The sequence below is a fragment of the Anastrepha obliqua genome, chromosome 3, assembly GCF_027943255.1.
Source record: "Anastrepha obliqua isolate idAnaObli1 chromosome 3, idAnaObli1_1.0, whole genome shotgun sequence".
NCBI classification, from domain to species: Eukaryota; Metazoa; Arthropoda; class Insecta; order Diptera; family Tephritidae; genus Anastrepha; species Anastrepha obliqua.
In genome coordinates this window covers 10,512,340-10,518,339 of record NC_072894.1, presented here as the reverse complement: position 1 = coordinate 10,518,339, position 6,000 = coordinate 10,512,340, and positions in this window count along the sequence as shown.

Here is a 6,000-nt window from a genome sequence, read left to right as displayed (position 1 = left end):
AACTCCCATGAGAGTTCGTAAATTAATCTCTAACCTTTTCCACATTTCCTTTGGCCGCCTGATGTCCACGGTCACCCGAGGGCATTCTTTGCCCTACATATTGGCATCAAGGCGCTAAGTCTGTTAACAGTAATTTTAGTGTCACATTTGATTTTTCTACGATATACAAATGTGCATGTGTGCGTAAGTATGAATTGTAAGCAAGTAAACTTGTATATACAGTGGCTCCATAAATGTACATAAAACATAAATTGTAGATATTTTTTAATCATGCACAGGGTGTCAGAATTAGCGTATAAGTGAGGAGCGCACCACGTTAGCTTCGTTATTCGTGGAATGTCCCTCAGGATGTCGGAACAAGCCTTTTGGATGGCCTCTACGGACGCAGGCGAATGCGGTGAGTGATTGATGGTTAAAATGCCGTTTCTAGTCAAAAAATCAATCACAAGAGTGGATGGATTTAATAGGCACCAGCTCCCTCCTTCGCGGTATTCAGGGCGAATTCGACGAATGCGATGCCTCAAACGCTTCAAAACCCCAAGATAGAAAATTGCGTTGAGGATTTGGCCCGTTGGCTCGAACTCCTTGTGGACAATTCCCTTCGAATCGTAAAAACAAATGAGCATCGATTTGATTTTTGACTTTTCTAAATGCGATTTTTTGGGTGGTGGTTCGTCTGGGGCCTTCCACTCGGCACTTTGATGCTTAGTTTCAGGTTCATGTTAAACACCACGTTTCATCCCCAATTACATATTGTAAAGGAAGTTCTCGTCTTTTCTCGCCTCTTTAATGAGGTCTTTCGAATGTTGAATTCCGAGCTTCCAATTTTTGGTCCTCAGTTAACTTTTGCAGAATGAAACGTGCACAGAGCTTTCGTAGGCCCAAATGATCAGCTAAAATGCGATAAATCGATGTTTTGGAGATATTCAACTCCAATTCCATGAATTTCAATGAGGATTTCGGTTCATTTTTGATAAATTTACGAACAATTTCGATGGAGTTTTCGGTGATTACTGATTTTGGGCGGCCCATAAGTTCATTGTCATTTATGTCGTCACCACCATCTCTGAAACGTGTAAACCACTGATGAACTCTGGCACGAGATAGTTAATCATCGCCATACACTTTTCTCATCAATTCAAATGTTTCGGTAAACTTTTTACCGATTTTAAAACAAAATTTGATTAGCTGGGAGCTTTTTGCTCTTTGTTCGAATCTCATTTTTGTGCCGATAACACAAAGATACTGACACTTTAGACGCAATAACGTCGCTTCCACTGAACCGAATGCCACCAAGCTTTCACTGGAAGTCAGCTAGGGATGTAACTTCCAACGCTCAACGCAATAAAAAAACATTTTTATAACGCCAGTCTTGTTTATTTTGGACTTCAACTTGTACATGAAATTCGTCAAAAAAATTAAAATTCTGTGGCATCAAAAATAAATCGCCTTAATTTTTATAAGCCAACTTTATGCACAATTTTGGAAGTCACGGTATGTAAGCGTATAAACAAATACCCTGCAGGAAAAATCTGACCAAGTGGATCTGGTATTTGACACGAACTCAACAGGTCTGCTCATTCTTTTAATTATACCATGAAAATGTTTTGTATCAAACAAAGCCCTGAATATGGAGAAAGGAACTGCGTTGGCATCGGTATCTGGTACATATATTTAATGTGAGTACCGGTGAACGTCGACCGTATCGACAAAAACACAGAATTTTAAATCAAATCTTAGTGACCACCAGTTGAGCATCAATACCACTACGGACTAGCGGTCACCAATCTCTGTACCCTCTCAGCTTAGAAAATTGGGACATCTACGTGACTTCAGCCCGTAATGACTTCCCGTGCAAATTTCTTCGCATATCGACTGGTAGAGAAAACTAAAAATATGCTTTCCACAAATCTTTCCAGCCCGCGGACTTACAAGATTTCTAATGTTAGAGTGCATAGCGCATTTACACACTGCATCTGCCTAGGGAGGATTAATCTTTCTAATAAAAAAATTAAATCCTGATACCTTTCATGACTAGCTAGCATCCCAATATACTTAAAGCCACTCAACTTTTGCAACTATAGTGTGATCCCATAGTCTCCCCAACCTACTTGACTTTCAACATATTTCTGAGACTGTCACCACTTAAACGTATCCCCCGCAGATGGGCCAGCAATAATAGTAATGTCAAAATCTGGGTGAAAATTGAATTTTTGGAGTAATGAATTATCCAAAAATTGACACTCTCGAACTTTAGACGATTATTACGAGAAGCTTCTCTTAGTGTGTGACATGTCCGCTATTGATTATGAAACCAAGTATCTGCTTCTGATATCTATTGCATAACGCATTATTTTATTTATTGATGGAATCAAGAGTCGGAGCAGGGTTTTTCTCTAAATCAGCAAATTTATCTATCTCATTTAAACTGCCTAGTGTTTTGAAGGCAGAAGTCTGCGATCCTGCAGGCATGCAAAATGCTTAGGCAACGCGGGAGCGAGGGAGATATTAACATTTTCTTCGATAGTCAAGCCGCGATCAAGGCTCCGAAGGCATGGTGCAGAACGAAAGTAGTAAACTCCTGTAAGGAGGAGACCAAATCTCTTGGGTGTGCAGGTAACATTTCTCTGATCTGAGGTCCAGGACATAGGAACATAGAGCGAAATGAAATTGCCCATGAGCTTGCCAGGAAGGGGACTGAATTGGCTTCAGAGACCTCCTACCCAGACATCGGCATCCTTCTGACAGTTGTTAAAGGCGAACTGCACAAATTGTATGTCAGGAAAGCGCAGAAAAGATGGAGTTCCATTTCTTCATGTGCTATTTCGATATCCTTTGGCCCAAGTACAATAGAAAGATGACTCAGAAAGTTCTTTGGACTTCTCGCCATTCAATTCCCAAACTCGCAGCTTTGTTTACCGGTCATTGGACGATCGGCACACATGCGGAAAAGATAGGGTTACCATTTAACTCCCATTGCAGAAACTGTGGGGACTCTTCAGAGAAGGAGACTGTCCGTGTTTGGCAGCTAGACGATTAAGGTCACAGTGGCAGGGCGCCAACCTTAATCCCATCAATATTCTGCATTACATCAACAGCTCTGGCTGGTTGTAGATATCTGCCTGTTGGAGGTCTCATAATCAGGACCGTAGAGAGCATAACCGGACCCCGGGGGAAAATTACAAATGCGGGCCCTTTCCAATTAGGTCTAATTCATATAAATACGTATAATCTTGCGTCCGGGCCCCTCTGAGAACTCCGGGCCCGGGATAAAAAGTCCCCGATCCCCCCACCTTTCGCCGGGCCTGCTCATAATGGTATCAAAACGGCGCTTTAGTGCTACTTGAGGAGTGCCAGACTGGCTCTTCAATCATTTCACCTACCTACTACCTAATAATTAAATTAATCTCATAATTTATTGCATTTAAAAAATAAATTAACTAAATCTACTTCAAAAGCAAATGTTCGGTCGGAGTAAACTTTCCTCAAGGGATGGCATTGCATCTGTAACTGTTTATACGAACGACATTTTTTTCATATCCACAAAATCATTTTCTAAACTATCATTAGCTTACTTTTTGTCACATTCTTTCTGACCCCTCCAGCCCTTTTGTGTGGCGTACACTTCTTTGGGACAATGTCCTGTGGCGCCATGCCAATCGCATTTTGCCTCATCAAGGGACTATATAATGGAGTTGTATTGCATGTGGGTGTACGGTGTACGTTTGGTGGAGGAAAAGGACAAGCGTTTTATTGATTTATGATTTATTGGCGCAAAATTGAAAAGCGAATTGGCCAAAGTGTCAATTTCACAGAAAAAATAAAAAAAAAATAAACTTATTTCAGCTTAAAATTCAATTTAGACACCTTTTTGCGCAAATAACTTCTGTGCCAGTGGAAGTAATTTATAGTGCATAAGTTAAATGAAGACAGTCCGCACTAAATATTGTTGGAAGATATTAGAAGTGTTCATTGAAAAATGTAAACACATATTTTCCTTTCTTATCTCTGCCACCGCCACTCTAAGCTTAGCAACAACCAACGCCACTCACTCACACACACTCAGATCGCACGCTACAGCCAAGCGCGGCAAGAGGTAAACTTCTCAAAGTTATTGTCGTATTGTCGTGGCAAAGGCCAATTTAAATAAATTGCCCTTCGTCGTTATGACAATCTTGCTTCTGGTTCATTTAATTCGTAAACACTTTTCTTTTGTCGCCACCGTTGGAGAATGATAAGTACTTTGGAAATATTTAAATATTGTTTTTTGTCAGCGCCTTTTTGTTACACTCCTCCTTCCTGCCACACCACCTCTAATGCTCGAAGGAGTCAATTTTGTGGTTTTGTATTTATCTTTTCCTACCCTTACTGCATGCACACACACACACACATTCTCACTGTCGCATCAGCATTGGGTTGTTGGTACTGTTTTGTAGTCTGCTGAGATTCAAACGCAAAACGATTAAAACTGAAACAATCGTAATAAAAAAATATTTTATATGCCGTTGTAAATTTATATGTGCCCCAGTTGATGCCATTAGCGTCACGAGTATTTATGCACTCACAAATGAGGACACAGAAATATTGAATATATGTATGTATATGAATATGTAAGTGTAAGTATGTAAGTTATCAAGATCGGTGCAAAATTGTGAAGAATTTCAAACTTTCGTCAACCAATTTTTCTGCATTACTGAATTAAGAAAATTATTTTTTGAGTTGAAAACAATTTTTAAATGAACGAAAAAATAGCCTTAAGTTTGCATTGTAAAATTATCAAATCGGCGTGTCCCTCAATTGCTGTAATCGACGAAACTTCGTGCTCTTTCGACAGGGTATAAATGCAGAATTTACCTACAATAAGTCCCAAATTCGTGCATCGAAAGAGCATTTAAAGGGTTATATACAGGGTTGCCAATATTCGACGGACCCATCTGGCAACCCTGTATCTTTTGACAGAGACGTCAGATCGCTCAATGACATACCGCGTTGGAAGCGTCAGTCCAAGCAGATTTTTACCATGGAACAGTACACGCCACACGACCGCTCCCAAGTTGTTGAAATTTACATTCAACAAAAGAAGTCAATTGTGAAAACTCAAAGTGCGTATAAAAAAATTAAATAATGTGAAAAGTGCGCCTTCTAAGAACACCATTAAACGTTTGTACGAAAGGTTTTCGACGGGTGATGCTCTTTCTAATCCAAAGAGGCCAAATCAAAACCGACCAAGGCGTCGCCAAGGACATCCCAAAATCGCCGTTCTCAGCAGTTGGGCATTGCTCGGCCCACTTTACAACGAATTATCCGCATTGATTTGCATTTATTCCCGTATAAGATTCAATTGACGCAAAGATTGTTGCCTGCGGACAAGCCTCGTCGATTGGAATGGCCCAAAGAGTCATCGAAATCCGTCGGGTCCGTCGAATATGGGCAACCCTGTACGTCCAGCAGTACCAAAAATGCGCTAAAAGAAAAATTGTTTTTAGAAGGGAAAGCAATAGAAATAAATATAATAAAAAAATGTTATACATTGTTTATTAGTACCTAAAATTTATACAAAAACTTATTTAAATTTTTCTTTACAAAAATTAGTATATAAAAAATCTCGTGACCCAAAGTACAATGAAAAAAAGTTGCTCCACGGTCTGCATCATTTCTCCTTGAAATGTTGATGGATCTGTAAAAAGTAAAAAAAAACTTGTAAAATAAAGTTGTAGTTATTGTTGACGAGCCGGATTTTTATATTTCGAAAAATTTTGCAATTTACTACATTTAAAAAAAAAATTATGCGCTTTACGTCATAAAGTCTCACTTTAATTATGTTTACAAAACTTTATAATAAAAATATCAAATCTATAGTGAAAACACTTTCGAATATTAAAAGAAAACACCGCATCAAAAAAATACTAAAAACTATGAGTTATGATGCAGATGGCGCCAGAAAAAAGAGTTTCGAGAAAAACGAGTTTAAAGTTTGAGGTACAAGAGCGCCGCAATTGC